The 23,972-nt window shown below is 41.7% G+C and overlaps 1 long non-coding RNA gene across 5 annotated transcripts in view; it reads right to left on the bottom strand.

Annotated features, from left to right (window-relative positions):
- The window catches only part of LOC144381614 (uncharacterized), a 55,953-nt gene that overhangs the window by 5,174 nt on the left and 26,807 nt on the right, over positions 1-23,972 (bottom strand). For 3 of the 5 annotated variants that reach the window (XR_013447146.1, XR_013447147.1, XR_013447148.1), the window contains exons 2-4: positions 18,423-18,526; positions 14,816-14,892; positions 12,828-14,036 (exon numbers count right to left, since the gene is read on the bottom strand). This is a non-coding gene — a long non-coding RNA (uncharacterized LOC144381614). Of the gene's footprint in view, positions 1-12,827; positions 14,037-14,815; positions 14,893-18,422; positions 18,527-23,972 lie in introns of those variants that run through there. The other 2 variants (XR_013447150.1, XR_013447149.1) reach the window with 1 other exon arrangement.

Genomic DNA, 23,972 nt, shown 5'->3' with positions numbered 1-23,972 from the left:
ATCTGCATTACAAGCACCTTAAACTAAAACTCCTAGTAGAACATTTGTGGTATAGACCAGCACCTGGGTTATAAATGCAGTGTCGGGCCCTACCCCAGACCTTCTGGATCTGAATCTGCATTTTAACAGGATTCCCAGGCAATTCATTAAAATTTGAGAACTTCTTATCTTGACTTTTGATATAGCTTATTAATTGGTCTCCCTGAATCGGTCTCTTGCCCCCTAAAACTCTTTCTTGACACTACAAACCTCATAAGTCCCTTCCCTTATCAAATCCTGTAACTAGTTCCCCCCACCCATTCCCCCCTTGCTTTGGAGATAGAAGGCAAAAAGCCTACAGAACACAAAGCCTGATGGAAGTTCCCCTCCTGCCAAATCTCCAGCCCCATTCTGGCTTGCCCTCTGGCCTCCAGCCACATTTAGTCTTCCAATTCCTGTGCCCGGCCAGATTTTTCCCAAGTCAGGGACTTTTTGCCTGCAATACCCAGTATGATCTCAACTGCCCTGGCACGTAGCTGACCCCTCCTCTCACTTCCTCAAAGAAGCCCCCTGCTCTGACAGCCCACGGGAGGTCAGCCACTCTGGTGTTAACCTCCCTTTGCACACCGTGCTCCTTCAGACATTTATCACAGTTGTACTTAAAAAATGGAGTGTGTTCTTCATTGTGTAATGTCAAGCTTCCCCCACTGAATGGCAGCTCTAAGACAAGTGCATCAGCTCTCGCATGGCCGCATCCTTCTGGTACCTAGCACAGTGCTGGATACACGTTCCGTACTCAATGAATCGCTGTTGACTCAATGACTATGAATGAATAACCATCCCCAGGGAGTTGTCCTGGCCCAGGGTGGCCTTGCCTCCTTAGTTCAACTGGAATTCAGAATCTGAAAAAGACTGAGGAGAGCCAAGGAAGTATAATCTGACCACCAGCAAGCTAACTGGGGATGAAAATGTCCAATTCTGACAGATGTACCCCGCGCACGTGCTGAAAGAAAAACAGAAGCAGCCGCCGGAGAGTGATGGTAAACATTTCGTTCCCTGGCCAGTGCCCTCCTCAATACACTCCCAAACTGACCTTTAGAAGGACTTTTGTATAGTGGGAGGTCTCTTTTAACCTCGGATGAATAAGAGTGTGAAGTGGTGTTTGCTTTTTTCCCTTTGTTCTCTGGCTGAGAAAAGTCTGGAGGCGGTAGAGTGAGCCTTAGGAATACAATTGCCTTCCCTTTCAAATGCTAAAGAGGGGTTTTGCTACTGGTTTAGTATAATCTGAGAGTTGGAGAGGTCTGGAAGAGATCCACTCCCCTTCCTTTTGGCATCTCATTTCCTGCAGGCTAGGGGCAACTTAGCAATTAATAGAAAAACCAAAGCTGCGAAAATAGAGTCAACATTGTCTCTGCATGGTAAACCAGTGGAGGAGAGTTAGATGCTTCTCCTAGAGGGCCCCCAGGAGAACTACAGGGTGCATCAAGTCCACAATACTGGAGCAGGCCAGAGAACGTGGGGTTTGCCGCTTTCTCCTCACCTGCGAGGGGGCTAGAGTCGGAGGGTACCCTGCTCAAGATAGCTGTTAGCACAGCCTTTTGACTCCCCTACAGCATGCATCTATGTTTTGGGGGAGTCTGATGTTTAAACAGTTTGGGGGGCTGTCTTTAAGAAAAAGAACATAAAACGATGAATAAAATCACATTCAGGGCTTTGGTAAAAACTGAGGGTCTTCATCGGCTTCATGATACGTAACATATCCACCCTCTGACCCCAGCAAGTGTACTGGAAAAGCTGAGGCTTCAAAAGCCTTGGGCAAGTTAATATTCACACCCTAGAGCCTTAATTGGGTAATCTGTAAAATAGGACCCTCTAGTCCTCCTTAGAAATGGTATAAGGTAAAGATGCATGAAACAAAAGAAAGTACCTGTTATTTGATAGGAAGTACTTAATAAAAATGTCATTTTGGAGACCTCCTCTTTAGGAAATTATAGATCCACTCTGGGTTACCTTCTCCACCACTTCAGTATCTCCTTTAGCTTTACTGAGGTTTTGCAAGTGTTGTTATAATCCATCCGGAATAGACATCGTTACTTGCAGACTTAATGGACGTTCCCATACCGGTAGCTGAAATCAACACATTTTCTTTGACACACCAAGATCCCTAGTAAATTTAATTTGTATTAGTTTTTAAGAAGCTGGTCCAAGGTTGTTTTGTTTTATCTTATTTTCAGTTTCATTTGATGTGTTGTTTAATTTGTGTGTGTGTGTGCAAAAGATAATCCACAAGTCAATGTGGTATGCGGTGTGTGTGTTACGTGTGTGCACACACGCAGGCTGAGAATCATATTGTTTACCATCCCTGACGTTTACCATCCATCTCCAGTTCTATGTTTATCATCCTGAAGGCATCTGAGTTTATAATAAATCAAGATCAGCTAGTTTAAACCTGTGGGTGAATGGAATAGGAAGAAAGAAGATAAAAGGACAATGCTGTGAGCTCATAGCTAGCAAGTAGGTCAATAGTATTGGGGTTAGTGGGGGAGCCTCTGGCCTCGTACTACCTTGTTCAACTCCCAGCTCTGCCACTTACCAGTTTTAACCTATAGCTATATTCATTTGAACTTTCAAAATCTCACTTTGCTCATCTCTAAAACTGGGATATTTATAGGACTTTCCTAAGAGGTTTGCTATGCGGATTAAATGAGAAAATCCTCTCACTGTGCTAAAAACAGTAACTGGAATAGGGTAAACCCTCCGCAAATGCTAGTTATTATTAAAAGCAACCCCTGTGTAGGCTGTAATGAACTGTACGTATGTCACCTCTTGTTCACAACACTGCGGAGTTAAATGACCTTCCCCAAATGGGGAAGTACCAGAATTTCGTCAAGAATCTAGTTTCAGTGAGTCCCCATTTAGTGCTCTTGACCAAATCGAAGATCTATGGATTTGTAAGATGAATGCCTCTTTCTAAGTACTAAGATGTGGGGGGAAAAAACGTTTCTCAGAAACGAAATACAGTAGCGGTCTTTCCTCTACACTACCTCTTGCCTTTCTCCCCCAAACTTCCCTTCACTAGAACTGCTAAGAGATCAACTTAGGCATATGAAAAATTTTAAGAGTTTATTTGGGCAAAAATAAATTCAAATCAGGCAGCATCTAATCTAGCAGACAGAATGGAGCTCCAAGGAGCTGCACAAAATGATAGCCTTTTACAGGCTGAGGGAAGCAGGTCTTTTTTGCCTTATTGCAAGGTTACTTTTCTTTAGGGGAATGGGCTCTATCAGGCAGAATACCCTAACTAGTGCTGATCAGGCGATTCCTGATTGACTGGTTTAAGATACCATTTCTGGAACAGCTGAAACCAGAATTAAATCTCAGTTTGGTGATGTGGAACTTAGCACAAGTGACTCCATTTTGGGCCCGTTGTTTTGTTTTTGACAGCACATTGTTCAGTAGTGGATGTACATTGCCAGACATACTTATGGAAAAAGCTGGATTACATACAGAAACATCAGTGCGGGGTCCTGTTGAGTTTTCCTTGTACCCGCCCCCCCCAACTGGCATCACTTCAAGATGTAATCCAGATACTTGGTAGATCAAACTTGGAATGCCACTCTTTTCCTATCTAAAGAAAACTACTAGGCAACTACATGGCAATGTTCAAAATTATATCTAATCCAAGTTTTGCGCTGATATACTCTGTAGGACACTTTCGCTGAGGCTGGGAAGACGTGGATGTGGAAATCCCACTGTGGGGAACAGTGTGATGTAGGAAAGAAACATGTTGTTTGGTATGGAGGACCCAAGTCCAGTTACAACTTCTTTAGCACAAGTAGCTTTGAGATTTTGCATAAATGACATTGCCTATAAAATGACACAAATAATCCGCCCGCCCCCCCCCCCCGCCTATTTTTGCCCATCAGAGTAAGGATCAGAATATAACACATGTGAAATGTAATGTGTGTGTGTGTACTGTAGAAATGTAACCTTTATTAATGTAATTGTTAATTGCTATAGCTTGTTACTTTAGGGGAAGTGAGATGGTGGAAGTTGGACAAGTCACATGCAGAAAAAGATATATGTGTATACGATTGCATATGTATTCTGAAAAGTCTATAAGGGTATAGGCCAGCTTGCTTATTATGACAGGGCTTTCATATTTACTTCTAGATTGATGGATTGTTTGGATTATTTTTACAACAAGCATGTATTTTTTTAAGGTTTTATTTATTTATTTGTCAGGGAGAGAGAGAGAGACAGAGAGAGAGCACGGCAGGGGGAGCAGCAGGAAGAGGGAGAAGCAGGCTCCCCACTGAGCAAGGAGCCCGATGTGGGACTTGTTCCCAGGACCCTGGGATCATGACCTAAGCCAAAGGCAGATGCTTAACTGACTGAGCCACCCAGGTGTCCCACATGTATGTATTTTTACAATATTTTTATTTCAATAAATTCCTCTAAAAAGAACAAAGAATGGCTGTGCTAAAGAGAAGTTCTTTCAAAAGCTATAATTTGGTCAAATTGAATCCATTTTAACACATCTTATTCCAGCCCCTCATCCCACCCCCAATATGTTAATTGATCATGTGAAAATTGACCTTACAACCCACTTCTCTTTAAATTCTATGGCCTGATATTTGGTTGTTGTTTTTGGTTAGATACCCTCATATAAGAATGGAATACCTCTTTTGAAAGAAAAATGACTAAAATTTCAAAACTTAGAATCAAAAGGGACCCAATTGAGCAGTTTCCTCAAATCACAAGTATGACATCTCAGAAATTGGAAGTTTCCCATAAAAGGTTAAAGACCAAAAAAAATAATCTTTTTGGAAAACTAAAATATGTAAGTTCACCTCAGTGGCCAGTCTTTTTCTGGCTCTTTTGCAACTTAGAATTCCTCCTCTCATCTTAGAAACAAATAATGTGGGATGTGGTGGCTCAGTCGGTTAAACGTCTGCCTTTGGCTCAGGTCATGATCCCAGGGTCCTGGGATCGAGGCCCTCATCGGGCTCCTTGCTCAGCGGGGAGCCTTCTTCTCCCTCTGCCTGCCGCTCCCCCTGCTTGTGCTCTCTCTCTCTCTCTCTGACAAATAAATAAAATCTTTAAAAAATATATAAGAAACGAGTAGTGTGTGTGTGTGTGTTTTAACGTTCATAGCAGTTTCTTTGTCATAGCGCAAAACTGGAAACTGTTAACATGTCCATCAATAGGTGAATGGGTTAGCATAAATATATAGTCACACAATGGAATACAACTCAACAATAAAAATGGATGAACTATTTACAAACACTAGAGCGTGCATAAATCTCGAAATAATATGCTGAGTGAAAGAAGTCAGACAAAAACAAGAGTACATACATACTGTATGATTGCATTTATAAAAAATTCCAGAAAATGCAAGCTAATCTACAATGACCAAAGCAGAGTCAGCAGTCACCTGGAACCAAGTAGAGGGTGAAGAGGGATGGGTCACAAGGGGCATGAAGAAATATTTGAGGGTGACAGCCATGTTTATTATTTTTCCTTTTTCCTCATAAACATTCTCTTTAATAGATAAGCTTACAATTGGTGGCAACTTTTTGTAGAGTAGAAAGCTTTTGCAATATATTGTCTATATTTAAAGCTTGTTTATCTTTCTGAAGAGAGAATTTCTAAGACTAATGTGTACTGAGGCTAAGAAATTTAAGAAACTAGATAAACTACTAGTTACTAAAATTGTTTAACTTGCTAGTTGTAGCTTGTTAAGTTAAAGTTATATTTTTGGTTTGAGAAGGACCAGTAGTGATAAAGATGATAAAATAATGAGTCATGCGATATTTGGGCTTTAAAATGATACCATACTCCTTAAAATACCAACTTTTATCTCTGAGGAATTGGTCAAGTGTAAATACATGTTTTACATTATATGTTTGCCTATCTAGTTTATTTCTCACAATAGTCTTTGAAACCTATCACCGTAACAGGGTTTAGTTTACAGAGGGACTTATGTTATGGACCACAGCCATCAAGCACCCATTCACATAAGACATCTCAGTCACCAGTACCTTCTTTCTGTCATCCTATCTGATAGCCACACTCTCCACCCTCAAGAAGACAGTCGTTTTCATAACCAATTCCCAGACTATCAGGTCTGTCGAACTTCGGCACTCTTTGTGCTCCACCCATCACTCCCCACCCCCACCGTACAGATACACACTTCATTATATATTGGTACACACATTAAGCAAACTTAAGGAATTTAAAATGTCATTCTAATATCAACTAGCTCTTTAGAAACTTAAGTAAGCATAAGGTCACACCGAGGGCTTGTTGCTTAATGCAGATTTTGACGCCTACTCCCAGAACTTTTAATTTTATAGTTCTAGGTGAGGAATTGGCATTTTTATTTTGAATCTTTGACATTTTAATTATTATGTGTCATGGTGTGGACCCCCTTGGGTTCATCTTGTTTGGAACTCTCTGTGCTTCCTGAATCTGGATGTCTACTTCCTTCCTCAGGGAAATTTTCAGGTATTATTTCTTCAAATAAGTTTTCTTCCCCCTTACTCTCTTCTCCTTTGTAGGGATTATGGGATCCCTATAATGCAAGTATTTGTTCACTTGATGTTGTCCAAGACATCCCTTAATCTGTCCTCATTTTTTTAAAAAGATTTTTATTTACTTATTTATCTGACAGAGAGAACAAGAGAGCACAAGCAGGGGGCAGAGCAGAGGGAGAGGGAGAAGCAGGCTCCCTGCCAAGCAGGGAGCCCGATGCGGGGCTCGATCCCAGGACCCTGAGATCATGACCTGAGCCGAAGGCAGACACTTAACCATCTGAACCACCCAGGCACCCCCTTACCCTCATTTTTTAAATTCTTTTTTCTTTTTGCTGTTCAGCTTGGGGGCTTTCCATTACCCTATCTTCCAGATTGTTGGTCTGTTCCTTTGCATCCTCTCATCTACTGTTGATTCCCTCTAGTGTATTTTTCATTTCAGTTACTATATTCTTCAACTCTGATTGGTTCTTTCTTATACTTTCTATCGCTCTGTTGAAGTTCTTACTGAGTTCATCCACTTTTCTCCCTAGTCTAATGAACATCTTCATGACCATTAGTTTGAACTCTTTATCAGATAGATTGCTTATTACCATCCCATTTAGTTCTTGTTCTGAGGTTCTGTCTTGTTCTTTCATGTGGGGAATATTCCTCTGTCTCCTCATCTTGCTCGACTTTCTGTTTGTTTCTATGAATGGAACAGCTACTTCTCCTAAACTTGAAGAAATGATCTTGTGTACGATCATCCCCTCTCTAAACTATGTGTGCCAGGTGACTTTGGCTGGCTGGAGTTGTGGCTGGCATGGCTCGGGGTCCTGGGATACTCTGTGCTGGGGCTGCCTTGGTGGTATGGCTTGAGCTCAAGTGGGCACAGGCCAGGGCTCTCTGTGTTGAGGGCACCCTGCGATGACAGCTGAAGCTGAAGTGGGTGCAAATGGGGATATCCCAGGGTGCTTCATGCAGGGGTGACCTGGCAGGGCAGCTGAATCTGAGGCATGTGTGGGCCAAGGTGGGATGTGGGCCAAGGGATCCTGAGGCACTCCATGCAGGGGGTGCCCTGACAGGGCAGCTAGAGCTGAGGCAAGCATGGGCCATGAGATCCCGGGGTGCTCTGTTTTGGGGGTACCCCAGCAAGTCATCTAGAATTGAAGTGGTGTTGGCCTGGAGTATTCTGGGTACACTTTGCATATGTGTCACCTTGGCGAGATGGCTAGAGCTGTAGTGAGGGCTGACCAAGGGTGTCCCAATAAGCTGGGGCTGCCTTGGTGGGACAGCTGGGACTGGTGTGGACTAGGGGCCTGGGTGTCACTGATATGGTAGCCTGGCTATGAGACCCAGAACTCTGCTCCCATCTCAAAGTGGAGGGGTAATGTAAACCATGATGCTTGCCAGCCCCTCTAACCCAGAGAGAGTCCCAGCAGCTCCCTTACCATTTGGCAAGGCTCTAGGGTTAGTTCTTCTATGTTCTAGTTGTTCTTTTAAAGCACACCTGTTTTTCCTATGCCCTATAGCATTTGTGGCTGGCATGGGCCAGGGGCCTGGGGCCCGCTGAGGCGGCAGGCTGGCTATGCCACCTGGACCCCTGCTCTTGTCTGCACTATCAAGGTAGAGGACAAATGTAAACTGTGGCACTAACTCCTCTGACCTGGAAAGAGTTCCAGCAGTTTTCCTGCTGTTTGGCAGGTTTCTAGCGATGGGTCCTTTATATTCCAGTTGCCCTTTTAAACCAAGGGGTTTTTTTGTTGTTGTTTTTGGTTTTTTTTCTGAGCCCCAGCACAGATGAATCTGCTCACAATCCCTCGGTACTATCCCTCCTGACTACAGTTCACCATGAGGGCAGGGTTTCCCTTTTTTTACCCTGTCTCTGTCTCTCTTGCCATTCATTCTCTATTTGTTCTCTTTTTTGTCTATCTTCTTCTTTGGGAGGAATACTCTATAAACAGTGTAGATTTGGTGTGTCCATGGAGGAAGTGAGTTCAGGGTCTTCCTAAGTCGCCATCTTGGGCTGGAACTCTGGTAACATGTTTATTAGCTCTGTCCTTAGATCAACATTTTCCCTAACAGACTCTTCTCTTCTATTCCTTTATTCCCACACATCTGGTATCATCTCTTTGCATATAAATTCCAAATAGTTTTCTCTAGCCTCAACCACCCTTTTCATTTCTGTAAGGCTTTTCAATTATCAGCTTGACTTGGGTTCAGTGCCAGTCATTTTGAACTTTTCCCTTCTCTGTGTCCATCAATCCTTTGTTTAGACTTTTATTACATCCTTTGCTTCTTCCCATGTCTACTTTCACCTCCCTGGCTCAGGCTCTTGCTTTCAAAAAAAGCAACATGAGTGAAGAGAGACAAGCAATGGGAGATCAGAGAAACCTTCACAATGGGACTAGCATGGAACTCAGAACTTGAAAGATATTCTCCTTAAGTAGAAAAAATTATTCCAAAATAATGGAACATCATCAATAAAGGTACACCAGGCATAGAAATGCCTGGCATCATTAAAGAAAGGCAAGGAATCTGATGGGGCTTTCAGGTTGGGTATGTATAGATATTCTCAGTGATTAGGCTGGACAAGTATGTTCATTCCTGGAAGACTTTGAATTTCATTCTGTAGCCAGTGGAAAAATACAGACTCATGTGGCAAGAAAACCTGTTACAAACTATGTGATAGTTAAGAAACAAATCATGTGAGCATTAACTATGGCACTAGGAATTGATATACAACATATTTTCTTCTTAGAATCAATTGTTTTCGTGGCTAGTTGCTTGTGGGAGTGGGAGGGGTAGGAGACGAAGGTACCAGAGATGACACTGAGTTTGGTAGCCTGGATATTTAAAAGCATGATTAACCTAGAGGAGAAAGACAAATTAAATTTTGTGTTTGTGAACGACAGTAGAGTTTAGTCTTAGGCATGCAGAGTGTGATGTGTCAGTGGGATATATAGGTGGAGGTGCCCAAAACACATTATTACCTCTGTGAGGATGATCTTCCTTTTTTTTGTTGTTATAATTTTTTTTAAGATTTTATTTATTTATTTGACAGAGAAAGAGAGAGACAGCAGGAGAGGGAACACAAGCAGGGGGAATGAGAGAGGGAGAAGCAGGCTCCCGCCGAGCAGGGAGCCTGCTGTGGGGCTCGATCCCAGCACCCTGGGATCATGACCGGAGCCGAAGGCAGATGCTTAACGACTGAGCCACCCAGGCGCCCCTGAGGATGATCTTATAGAAAATCTATTCCTAGCTCCCTGTTGGATATATGGTTTTTATTTATATGTTCCATCAACACAAAGACAACCTGTCTGGCCCCGAGCCCATCATGATTCCCTTGCCACAAACCATCTTCACCTTCCCATTGCCTCATTTTGGTACATTTTCATTTCCCAAACTCCTTATCTACTATCTAGGAGTTGTTTTCAAATCTTCTCCCTCCCTTGATGCTCATATTTACTTAGGCATCAAATTTTTAATGATTTTTCTTTTATAGTGTCTCTCATGTCCACATATCTTCTGTCTCTTTTAACTCTATTGTCTAATTCTGGTCATTTTTTATTCCTTAATAATCACCTCCTAACAAGACCCCTCCTCCAGCCTGTCCCCTTACAACCCATTCTGTCTACCACAATAAGGTTACTCTTCCTAAAAACCTCAGTTGATCTTGTCACTCCCTTTCTCACAAACTTTCATTGACTTTCTGTCATCAGTAAGAGAAAGTTCAAATTCCTTAATATTATAAGATTCATAATATATCTACTCTAGCATTCTCTCCAGCCAAACTGATCTATTTGCATCCAGGAACCTACTTTTCTCTCTCCCAGCCTTGCTTCATCGCCTGCAATTGTATTGGAAGTGTGTGGAGGATGAAAGATACATTTATAGAAATATTTTGAAATGTAAGACGAGAAGGGCTTAGTATCCTGGCCAAGTCTCAGATGGGACCCTATTGAATATACCTAGCTAACCTGCCATGCTAGTGGGCTCCAATCACAGATCTAACATCTAGGGAAGAGAAGGAAAAAAGAAAAGAAGAGGAAATGAGGAAAGAAAGAGGAAATAAAAGAAAAAGATGCATAGGAGTTAGCCAGGAATGATGCAAATATCAGAGTTCTAGATAACAGTCTTTATAAACTTAAAAGCGATTATCCTCTTGTCTCTGAGCATTTCAAGGGTAGAAACCAGATCTTGATTCTCTCTGTCTCCCAGCACCCAGCACAAAGCCTGGGACATAGATGCTGCTCAGTAAGCAATTTTTAAATCAATTGTCAGCAATTGACTTGTCTTCTTCAACTAAAAGATCTCAATTCCTTCACTATTCCCTCAGGTTGTGTTTTGTAATTGTAAAAATTTCTTTTGCTTTTCGGATACTTTTTCCAAGATGTCCAGAACAATATTGAAGGAAAAAACATAGAACTCGAAAGAGTGTTTAAAATATGGTATATAATGGGGAAAATTGATTTACTCCACCATAGTCTTATTTTTCAGTACATTTCCAGAACTGTACTTGACTTTGTGTCTCATTTCCAGCTTATGAGCAACTTTAACCATTAACTCATTCCAACAACAATTATTCACTGCTAGTCACTGCCCTTGCTATGCCGATATAATGTTTTCCCTCTTAATAAATGTATTACTCTGTGCTAGTTGCTAATGAAGTTCATTCTTTTTGCCTCCACCTCTTCTCCATCTTGCCAGACCATTTGGAATTCTAATCCTGTCCTGGATGCTAGCCCTCCTAACTGACGATGGGTGTCATCTGCTAACAGCATGTATCATCTGTCAGCTTTAGGAGCTTATTTTCTGTTCTATCCATGTAAATCATTGATGAAATATTAAAGAATCAGCCCCAGAATGGAATCTTGTGGGACATGATTTCTAATATCTCTGAGTTTGACATGAATGCCATTGATAACGAACTTGTTGTAAGACTACCTACCACAGAGCTGCATTTCTCCAGTGTGTTCGTTGAATGCATTCTTGGAGAAGATAATCAAAAGTCTTTCTGGGGCCAAATAGCTATGGAAAAGTTTAGGGAGAAAACTTAGCACACTGACTGCCTGTTTTTCTGCTAGGCACTTTATCTATGTTAATTTAATTAATCCTTCCATAACTCTACAAGGCGGTATAGTATAGTAGTTAACACCATGGTTCCTAAGGTTAGACTGCCTGAGGTTGAATTTGTACTCCATCACTTAGAGCTATCCGATCTTGGCAAGCTATGGAAATTCTCTGTGCTTTAGTTTTACCATCTGAAAAATAAGGAGATAAAATTCACCTCGGAGGATTTTATTGAAGATTCCATTGCATGTAAAGCACTTAATCAGTGTCTGGCACATAGAGAATCTTCTACAGATCTTAGCTATTATTATTATTATCCCATATTCAAGTTGAGGAAACTAAGGCTGGTTTGTAGTGGAGCCAAGATTTGAGACCCAGTGGTGTCTGATTCCAATTCGTAAGCTCTTTCTACTCTATTAGGCAGACTTTTACATTTAGGTCCCATGTATTTTCAAGAGACTGTGAAAATGACCAGAGCAATCAGAAATACATTTGATTTTACCAAAAACTTTATAATTTAAGCCAACCTTTTTTTGGTGGGAGGGTTTATATTTGATTAAAACCTTTTTAAAAGGTAAGTTATTTTATGAGAAAAACAATCAACCTAAGTTTAAAATAAAAATCATAAAATCTTAGGTTTGAAAAACTATAGGGATCATCTAATTGAAGCTACTAGCTAATAAGAGACTCCTGGGAGTTTTTTTTCTTCTTACTTTTTTTTTCCTAGTTACATAAGTGGTAAGTGCTCAGCATAGAAAACTTGGAAAACCCTGAGAAGCCCAGAGGAGGAAAACCACCCATAATTCAAACACTAATGGTAATCACTATTAATGTTTTCACGTATGTACGTTTTAGTGTTATTCTTCCATAAACAAATTTTTTTTTTTTTTTACAAAATGGCATCACAATTATATGCTACAGTTTTTTTCCACTTAGTAACAGATTATAAGCATTTCCCATGTCATCATTTTATTGATTTTTTAACATCTGTAAACTATGTAAAAAAAATAAGTCATATGAGAGTACCATAATAATCTAATCCCCTATTGTTGGACATTTAGGTTGATTCTATTTTTTTTCCTACTATTATAAATAAAACTGTCATGAAGAGCCTTGTATTATGTTGTTGCATAATTCTCTCATTATGTACAAATCCTTTTTATCCTTAACAGATGGTTAGCCAGCCTCTGTTTGATCACTTCCAGTAACAGGGAGCTCACTTCTTTGCCAGACAGCTCATTCCATTTATGGACAACTCTAATTGTTAGAAAGTTCTTTATTTTTAACCAAAATCTGTTCCCTTTAACTTACACTCATTGATTCTAGTTTTGTGGTTTGGAATTACCCAAAGCAATCTTTCCTTTTTGTACTTGGCAGCCCATCAAATACTTGAAAGAGGCCGTAGTGAAACTCCCTAAGTATTCTCTTCCTGAAGATAATTATCCATGCTTATGAATCTTATGATAAAAAAGGATGAGGAACTGGTAGCAGTAGGGGGTTCCTCATGAAAGCTATACATTTGGTAACATAATATTTCCCTTTCTGCTTTGGCCTACTGGAAGCTCAGAGCCTAATTGGTTGCCCCATCTTTGTAACCATATAACCTTACCATACACATATATTTGCACTATCTTTGCCTTTAGGTCCAGTAGGTCTATATTTTTCTGGCTATTATATTTCCTTTAAAAAAAGTACTGAAGTGGATTTCTCTAAGCTCTGTACCTCCATGGTACAAGGTATATTAGGATGAAAAAAGTTTCTCTATTTCTTTTAGCCATTCTGTGTATGAAATTAGTTGACATTTGGGTCCCCTCCCACCCTTTAGTATACACACATGTCTTTTACTCCCCAAAGCTACCAGAACAATGGAAGAGTTTTAATTCCCTGCCCCTTCTCTCTGTTGGAGAAGCTTAATGGAATGGGAGAATAGAAGGTCATCTCAATCCTCCTGAATCATTAGTTCCTATCACATTGTCAATATCTCTTCTGTTGTCCAGCAACACCATTTTCTGCTCTTGAAAGAAATTAGAGAATATGTCTTGCTAGCCCTCAGATCACTGATGAACATACGTGTGACACTGCGGAATGGGTAATCCTCCCCACAGTACCTCTGAGAGGACAGTATTGTTATCCTCATTTAGCCTAAGAGAGCAGAGGCCCAAGAGGCGAGACTTGAACCCAGGTCCCTCTAACTCTGAATCTGAGAGCCCATCCCGGTCCCTAAAAGGCACGGACTTCAGACGAGCTCCGGACTGAGTCAGGCCACAAGGATTCCACTACCATTGGACAGGAGGCAGGCGACTCTGCATGTTCCTCCTTTCATTCAGGAATCCAGCTCTGATTATCCTCTTCCCACAGAGAGAAGTGTGGTGGCTGCCAGTTGCATATGGCTTGACGAAGATAGGAGAGGACATAAAGGCGGCCCCCCTCCTCTCAGTGCTCCTGGATGAGAATCAAGCAGATTGTTTCCTATTTGGAGGAAGTAGATGTGAGAAACCTAAGGCAGCAGGCAAACCTCAAATGGGTGAGAATAAAAAATACTCCCCCGACCCCCTTGAGAGGTTCTGCCTAGAGGAGCCAGGTGTGAAGGCACCGGGGCTGTCTGCGGGCCAGAGAGCTAGAATGCTTCTGCCCCAGGAGCTTCCTTCCTGAATATCCCCTCCTGAAGGGAGGCTGCGATTGCCTTCGGCCTCCCAGGAAGCCCTCTGCTGCTGGCAGGCTGGCCTGTGTAACAGCTCAGAGTTGAAACCCTCTTAAAAATAGCTCTGTTCCCTTCTGGGTTGAGCAACTCACACTTGAAAAGCTCTTTATTCTTTATAATGAATAGAGAGCAGGGACTTTTCATTGAAAAAGAAGAGCTATAATGCAAAATCAAGGCAGACTGAGGGTAGTTGTTCTTTTGAAGCGGTGGACAGAGAGGCCTTCTGCACTCACGGCTTTCACAGGTATCAACCCTTTCCTTGGATTATTCCTGGAATAGAGGCATGGAGAGGCTTTTGAGCGGCCCTTGCTGTCAAAAGCGTGTGTGTGGCGGGCTGTATTTCAGGTGATGGTGTGAGCTAGAGACCAGCAGCGCAGCCTCGAGTTGAAATGTTGATCTAATTAATTGACTGAAGAAGCCCAAGACCTGAAAGGAAGGCCTAACTCTTTGCCATCCAGACCTCTAAGGTTCACGCCCATACCCTGGAAGGAGCGAGAAGGGCTGACAATAAAAGGATGGGGTGGGAGGCCAGAAAGCTGACGCCTACCTTGGCAGGGAGCATCGCCTTTGGATGTGTGCTGGGGAATCTTGTCTGTCGGAGAGGACAGATTCCTCAATGTACACCTTTCCCAGAAAGAAAAAGGAGAAAGGAGTTCAGAGGGAGAAATGAGATAAAACTCTTAGTCTAAAACGTCAAGTTTTATTTCCAAGTAATGTATTATCTTGAAAGCAAACGAAATGTAGCTCTCAGGATCCCACTGAGCCAGCGAACAGCTCTATCTCAGCTATTACTTGGGTCTCCCACTCTATATTCCAGGGTAAACATCTGGGAGGCGTGTGTTGCATTGGAAAGAGGGGCTGGACACCTGAATTAGGGCAATTAAAGCTAGTTATTGGGTAAAAAACTCCAGATCACAGGGTCTTAAGAAGTTCGTCTCTTCCTCACATGAAGTCCAACATGGATATTCCGTCAGGAAGCCATGCTGGACAGCTTGTGTCAAGTGGTAGCTCAGGGATCCTTCCATAATGGGATCTTCCAATCACCCTCCGGGCTTTGCAATCCTTTGCTTCCTGCCACTCAGACCAGAACATGATTTAAGGTGATAATGGAGAGTCATGAGGACATCTTTAAAGGCCAGGCCTAAAAGTGGTGCCCATTACTTCAGCCAGACTCAGGCACTTGGCTCTGCTCAAATGCAAGGGGACTGGCAGAGAAGTAGAATTGACCTGTATACCCAGGAAGGACAGGTGAAATTGATATTGATGAAATTTAGCAATCTCTACCAAAATATCCAATATTCAGGCCACATGATTTTGTTCTGTTTTTCTCTCTGTTCACTGCACAAGGTCCTCAGAATCCAGGTGCTCTCTTTCCCTCTTGTGGTCTTGTTACTTCTCCTGGTAAAGGGCATTACAGACACATCAAATCCGAACCCTTCTCTGTCTGGGGAAAATCTCTTTCTCTTTCCTCTCTGATCTTTCTCTCAAACTCCTAGCGTAACCTTCTCAACACACTCAGCTTTTCCCAGAAGATAGGAAACTAAGTTATTCTGAAACAGCTTCAGATTCAGCCAACCAATGGCCCACTATCTTCTTCAAATGAAGGGAGAAGAAAAATAGAGAGAGCACAATACAAATCAGTATTTCAATAAACCATCATGCCACCAAATTGCATGAGTTCACTGGCATTCATGAGACATTTGATTCAAGACCTCTATAAACTTTTAAACTCAAGAACGCCATCTTTTCTTTAGACCTTTTTTACTTCCGTCATAACAACAAGAAATCACTTTTTTTTTCAGCATCTTTTTCATAAAGACGGAACTGGTGTAATCACCATGATGAGATAAAGAGTACATACAGAACACACATTTGAGATGAGGATGTTGGGCAGATGACTAAGCTGTCACCAGCTAGGCAAACTAATGCCACTTACCATTATGAGAGTGGGCCAGAGCCAGATGGCCAGCAAAGTAACAAATTGTTACCGACCATGGATCTCTGAATCTCTCATAGACAGTTGACAACTTGGAGTGCCAATTGCCATGGTTTGTTTTAATTTTCTCAAGAGACAAGATCTGGTAGAAGTTCATCTGTTTGGTTTTTATGAATTCGAGTCTCTGGACCTTGGGAATTACATTCCATGGGACTGAAGGAAATCCAAGTGCCATTTGACAGCCACAGAAATCTTAAAGAATTTGTGGTTCATAGGAGTGGCTTCAAAAGAGAAGATATGGAGAAGTAGTTTGATTATCAGAAAGGGGAAAAGTGGGAATCATGGAAAATACAAATGTTTTCCTTGAAGGCTGATTTATTTTAATACTCATCTAGATTTTACTAAATGGCAGATAATTCATGGTTTTTAAAAGAACATAATAATTGCTATGGACTGAGTGTACCCTCCAAAATTCCTATGTTGAAACTCTAATCCCCAGTGTGATAGTATTAAACTATGGGGCCTTCGGGTGGTAATTAGGTCATGAGGGTACAGCCATCATGATGGAATTAGTGTCCTTGAACAATCAAATGTGGAATGTTGTCTAAAATTGAGCTTTGGGTGCCTGGGTGGCTCAGTCGTTGAGCGTCTGCCTTTGGCTCAGGTCATGATCTCAAGGTCCTGGGATTGAGTCCCACGTCGGGCTCCCAGCTCAACGGGGAGTCTGCTTCTCCCTCTATCTCTGCCTGCCGCTCTGTCTACTTGTGCTCTCTCTATCTCTGTCAAATAAATAAATAAAATCTTTAAAAAAAAATAAAAAATAAAATAAATAAAATAAAATTGAGCTTTGTTTGGAGCACCTGGCTGGCTCAGTCGGTAGAGCATGAAACTCTTGATCTCAGGGTCGTGAGTTTGAGCCCCACATTGGGTGTAGCGATTACTTAAAAAGTAAAAACAAACAAAAAAACATTTAATTGAGCTTTGTTTGGGAACAGACAGTTCATAACAAATTGTTCCTACTTATCTAGATTCGGAAGCAATGGATAAATACATGTAGGTATCAACCAAACAGAGAAAAAACCCTAAGTCCCTGTTTTGGGTAAAACTGACAGAAGAACACCACTGTCCCCTAACAATTCCTAATATTTCAACCCTATCTGGTCATGGCATGGCTGGGCCACTGCAGGCCTCCCCCGAGGAGACAGCTCAGTGTTTGGTGGAGGAGAAGAGTTTTCTAGAGCAGAGGCAACTTCAAAGAACTCAGAGAGGACTCAGGTAGGCATTTTCAGCGCCTTTTCCACAATTCACTAATCACCAATCATGAGTGGAGGTAGACGGAGTGGACTAGAAGTGGCAGAAGTTATGAACCGGCCTTTTCTGGAAAGGCAAGAGTTCCTAATTGAGCCGCCAAGTCAGGACTGCTCAGAGAGGGCTACTCCTGGCAAACACTCTAGCGAACCGTCTTCTCTTACTGCTACTGTTTCAGTCAATGCTTTGCCGTTTGGTTCATATGAAGATAGAGAAGGAATGTCTATCTTTTTTGAAGTTGATACCAAAATAGGAAGAAGAGTTGACATGACAAATGATGAAACCACAATTAAAAATTATCTCAACTGAGCTGCAGTCAACTAAGCTGGAGTCTCCTAGATATAACTGAATAGCAATAAATATCAAGGCCTTTTGGTAAAAATGTTAAAAAGCAAACTCCATACACATGCAACTGCTCAGATACAGGGTGGAGACAGGCAGCTTTGACATCAATTTATATAAAAAATGTTCTAGGGGTTTTAATTTATCTGAACTTAATATGACAACTCTTATGTGTCCGCTGAAAATGTTAATGCAGTCTCCATCTGCATTTGTTCAATAAATGATTGCTTAGAGTGTATGCTGTGGAAGGTACTGTGGTGAGTTCTGGGAGTTGGCAGTAACACAGTGTCTGGAGTAATCTGTCCAGTGAAGGGCACATACTTTAAGAGCAGAACTAATGAATTAAAATAGAGCATTGTTGGGTAGAGACTTAATCCTATTTCTTTAGGTTTCCATGAGGCAAATTTTACTAACCCATGGGAACAATATTTGAGTATTTTATTGGTAAGAATCATTTTACCTGGAAATGACAGAAACACTGATATACCTAGCTTAAACAATAAGGAAATTTAGTTTCTTTTATAATTAAAAACAAAACAAAAAACCAAAGAGAGAGCCAACATGTTACCATTGGAGCTGGAGATCTATTTTTCTGCTCTTCTTTGAACTCTTCCAGCCTCTGTTTTCTTCAGACTGACTCTTCTTGTGGTTAGAAGGTGGCTCCCATCAGTCCTAGAACAAAATGCTTCCTCATTAGAAAATCTCTTTTCCAGGGCACCCGGGTGGCTCAGTCGTTGGGCATCTGCCTTCAGCTCAGGTCATGACCCCAGGGTCCTGGGATGGAGCCCGCATCCGGCTCCCTGCTGAGCAGGAAGCCTGCTTCTCCCTCTCCCACTCCCCCTTCTTGTGTTCCCTCTCTCGCTGTCTCTCTCTCTGTCAAATAAATAAATAAATAAAATCTTTAAAAAAGAAAGGAAGGAAGGAAGGAAGGAAGGAAGGAAGGAAGGAAGGAAAAAAAAGAAAGAAAGAAAGAAAAAAAAGAAAGAGAAAGAAGAAAGAAAGAAAGAAAGAAAGAAAGAAAGAAAGAAAGAAAGAAAAGAAGGAAGAAAGAAAGACAATCTCTTTTCCAACCCTTTGACAAAAGTTCTTATTCAGTCTGATTAGACTAGTTTGGGTTATGTGCCCATCTCTGGTCCAACAGCAGGCTCTAGAATCATACCATGCACTGATTGGCTGAAGCCTAAACTCTGGAGCCAATCACTTACAAGGGGATTACAGGTACTGTGATTGGCTTGAGTTGAGAATAGGGTCAACTTCCTGAGACATTTAGGCAACGTGGGAGAGGGGGGCTTTTATAAATAACATTGCGTTTATGTTTGAGAGGGAGAAAGTAGTGAGAGTGGGTGGTAGATTGGTAACTGGAGGAGAAGGCTGTCTTACTACATAGATGGGTTTGTGAGAAGAGAGGCGAGGTAGTTTTCCTTTCTCTTTTAGGAAAACCTCTCTTCTTCTAGTGGTGGAGCCTTTCTTTATGTGGTAATAGCTGTAACTCTTACCCTCAAAACCTTGCACAGTGGTCTAGATTCAATTGTCCTGTTTCTCTGCATCTATGTCAGATATGTCCAACTAGGTGGGGGTTATGAGGAAGGCTGATTGTAGTCAAGGTCCAAGTTCTACTCTCCATTTTATGTTTACTGGAAATAAAGCTGACCTTTTGATCTTCATCTGTTGGATTCCAGTGTTATTCTCTTTCTAATTTATAATCACTGGGAGGCGTGATTATCACCCCTATGAACCTTAACAAGTGAGCCTTCAGGAGCAAGCCAGAATCTTGAGGATTCTGAGAATTCTGTCACACAGAGGAAATGTAGATAGAGTACAATATTGAGACATTCAGCTGCCATCAGATATCTAGATATATCTAGATATATCAGATATTTAGAAAGTTCAAAGGGTGTGAATTTTCACAGGAAGAGCTGTGGAGAAGACCGCTCTGCTGGTAATGAGAGCCCTGTCATTGGAAAGATTCACGCACAGACTGGATGACAATCTTTCAAGTATGCTTTAAAATAGAATTCTTGAACACAGTGATTTCTATAGTATAATCCAACTTTTAGTTCTATGTAGTCCTATTTTGTAGATATTGTAGACCTCTGGTCTTCCAAATGTGATCCCCAGAGCAGCATCAGCATCACCTGGGAAGTTGTGACAAATGCAGATTATCAGGTCCCACCTAGAACTCCTGTTATGGATTGAATTTTGTACCCCCCCCCAAAAAAAGATATGTTGAAGTTTTAACCCCTCGTACACCAGAATGTGAATCAAGGTCATTACAGATGTAATTAGCTAATTTAGAAATGAAGTTATACTAGAGTAGAGTGGACCCTTAATGCAATATGACTGGTATCCTTTTAAGAAGATGAGACAGACCCAGAGACACAGATACAAGAGATGAACGCCATATGATAATGGAGGCAGAGGTTGGAGCTATGCAGCTTCAAGCCAAGAATCACCAAAGATTACCAGTAAACCAGAAGCTAGGAAGAGGCAAGGAAGGATTCTTCTTCACCTAAGGAAGTTTCCAGAGGGAGCATGGCCTTGCCAACACCTTGATTTCCAACTTCTAGCTTCCAGAATTGAGAGAAAGAATAGTTTTCTTTTGTCTTAAGTCACCCAGCTTGTGGTAATTTGTTATGGTAGCCCTAGGAAACTAGTATACCTACTGAATCAGAAACTCTCATATTGATGCCCAGCGATCTGTGTTTAATAATTCCCCCAGAGGATTCTGATGCATGCTAAAATCTGAGAACCACTGATTTCTATTTTAGCTCTAGACCAGTGCCTCTCACTCTGATACGCATGTGAATGAATTGAGGATTTTGTTAAAATGCAGATTCCAATGTTGTGGATCTGGGTTAGGGCCTGAGATTCTGCATTTCCAATAAGCTCCCATATGATGCCATATCGCCGGCCCTGGTCTTTGGGTAGCAGAGTCTAGATCAGCACAGTCCAATACAACTTTCTATGATAATAGAAATGTTCTATATCTGGGTTGCCCAACAAGAAAATCACCAGCCACATGTAGCTGTCAGACACTTGGAATGTGGCTATTCTGAAAACTGAATTTTTCAGTTTCATTTAATTTTAATTAACTTGAATTTATATAACCACGTGTAGTAGACTGTACAGGTCATCATTTCCTTGTTCCTAGACTTAGATGCCATGTTTTACAAACAGGGCTCTCAACTTTGGTTCATCTGAATTATCCATAATTTAGTAGTTTGGGGCTGGTGGTGGTATGCCCTGTGCAGGACTGTGTGTACTCCACAGTATATTAGGAGCCGCCAGAGAGCATAAAGTAGATTAGAGGGTCTTTGCCCTTAAGGAACTTCCTGTTTATAACCAACTCTCATTGTATTTCTACCAGTTTCTGCCAAGCCTGAAAGTGTTAGTTCAGTGCTAAGGGGGTTGGGGGGGGGGAGGAGAATTAAGAAATAATTAGAAGAGATGATGCTTGGCAGGGGCTTTTTTATCTCAAGGCTACCAGATTTTGTTCATGGAATTTGAGAACATGAGTGATTTGCATATGTTGCATAAATTTGCATCTTGTATTCAAGAGCCCTGACTCCAAGTCTATGAAGTACAATTTAATTAATTAGTGGAACCTACTAGCGTTGTATTCAGAACAGGATTCAGGGCATAACACACATGGAATAACTAGCAGTTGACAACAATTCTGGAGATTCCAGACCAGCAGAAGAGGGTCACAGCTGAAGGGAAGGAAGAGGTACCAGGAGCTTTGTCATCCCTGACCCTGCCTCTTATGCACCTCAAGCCTTTGTGTATTTTCTGGTTTATTTTTCACCAACTGCACAAAGTCAGCTGAAGTTCCACAAATGAATGGAATCATGCCTTTTGTACCAGCTAGTGTCTGTTTCCTTGTTTTTGGTATACCCCACCTCTCTTGCCTTGCTTCTCTGCCTTCAACTGAATTCTGTCTGGGTGTCAACAGATCATTTTAAAAGAGAAAAGAGAGGATGCTAGGCCCTGGGGGTAGAAAGTTGAATAACATGGGGTCCTTGCCAGGAAGGAGCTCCACGCTGCAGCAGGGGAGGTGGATATATGAGCAGTAACTACCATACTGTGTGTAAAGAGAAATGATGAAGCCATGTTTTAGGAGGAGGAGGGTGCACAGGAGACAGAGATAAACTCTGCTCCTGTGAAGGGTGGGAGGAAAGTCTTCACACAGGAGGAGCTTAAAGAGAAGGACTGTGGGTGGGGTAGTGGATTCCAGGCAGAGAGAACAGCACCGTGTGTTTAGCAAACTGTAAGTATCGCTACATGTGAAGGAGAGGAGGGAGGTCGGGGAGAGGTACAGAATCCAGACCAGCCTATAAGTGCTTTATTAACTTGCTTTCAAGAGGAAGGGGGATGTAGGTAAAATAGAGCATGTTAGTCCACCTCACCTAGGAATGAAAACATGCCAGAAATCCAAACAGAAAGGCTACAAGGTCTTTCCCCTAGGAACAACGTCATCCCCTCCTAGCATCTCCTGACCCATGTTTGCTGTAAATCTGCCCTAACATTTCCTGCATATGCCCCTTTCTAGGAGAATCTGAGTTCCTTTATGACCCAAGTTCACTAGGAACAAGCACCCATGCAAAATAAGCTCTGTTTGCTGCACATAATCTAAATACACTGCCCTGTGTGCCGGGTGGCTTGTGGGGGTTGGTTAGACAGAGTTGAAGTGAAGGGTCATCTGGGAATGATCATGCTAACCTGCTAACCACCTGAAGATTTCCCTCAGATTATCTCACCTCTTCCTTGGGTTGATATTTATTCCCTTTTTGTCTGGGAACTTCAGAATCAAGTGTGGCACCTGTGTGCAGCCTCAGAGATACTACAGATTCATCTGGACCCTCCCCACCCCCACCCCCACCCGTCCCAGTGGCCAAATCTGAGAGCCACAGATCTCCCATCGCTGCTGAACCAGCAAAATGGCACAAGGAGAGAGACTAAGGGTGGTGCCTCCCTATCTCGCCAATGTAAGGCTGCTCTATGAGAAGACTGGCTTCCATATCTCATCGATTTACTAAATGTTTCCGAAAAACACAAAGTATAAATTATAAATTAACTAACAGTAGTATACCTGCCCCCCTGTTTAAGAAATAAAACATTTTAAGATCAGCTGAAGCCTTTGTGTATCACTCCCCCCAACACATTCTGACCCTTCTTCTCAAGAAGTAATCACTATCCTGAATGTGGTGTTTATCATACCCAATACTGTCTTTATATGGTTATCCTGGTACATTGTGTTGTTTTAAGTATTTTGCCATTTATAAAATTGTTATTTCAATGGTATCCTGGTAAATGTTTAACAGACAACTGGATCGCCAAGGAGGGGAAAAAAATTTAAAATAAAAGACCTGATTTAAAGCAGCTGCCGATTACAACGGTGTAAATATTCCCACCATAGTCAATTTCAAGCTGCACCTGATGTCAGTTGGGAACAAGGAGTTGGGAAGAGATGAGCCCAATAGGTACGAGCCAGCTCCAGCACACCACTGATTTGTTATACTGCTCTGTATGTCCAGCAACTTGATTTTTTCCCTCATCATTATTATATTTGAGGTTTACTCTTGTCGATACATGTATTTCAAGGATTTTTCACCTCTAGTGCCATATAGGATTGATGTTTGTATAGATGCACTAAAATTGATTGTCCCTTTTGATGGACATTTAGGTTGCTCCCATTTTTGACCTTTAAAAACAATGCTGTAAGAATCATTTCTGAATGTATTTCGTGGTGCACTGTACAAAAGGTTCCAAATCTCAGAAATAGAATTTCTTGGTCTTGGTTATGTGTGTTTCAACATGAGTAGATTTTACCTGATTTTTCTCCTTGGATTTACTCTGCCACGATAGTGTACCAGAGTCTCATTACCCTCATCCTCTCCTACTCTTAGTTTTGACAGATGTTATGGACTGAATTGGATCCCCCTAAAAGCCATATGTCAAGCCCCAACCCCCAGTGTCATGGTATTTGGAGAAGGAAATTAAGGTCAAATGAGATCATGAGGGTGAGGCCCTAATCTGATAAAACTGATGTTCTTATATGAAGAGGAAGAGACACCAGAGTGCTCTCTCTCCACCCATGCACAGAGAAAAAGCCCTGCGG

Source organism: Halichoerus grypus, chromosome 4, assembly GCF_964656455.1.
Source record: "Halichoerus grypus chromosome 4, mHalGry1.hap1.1, whole genome shotgun sequence".
In the NCBI taxonomy this organism is placed as follows: Eukaryota; Metazoa; Chordata; class Mammalia; order Carnivora; family Phocidae; genus Halichoerus; species Halichoerus grypus.
Note: the sequence above shows the minus strand (reverse complement) of the source record. Positions and strands in the feature narration are given on the sequence as shown.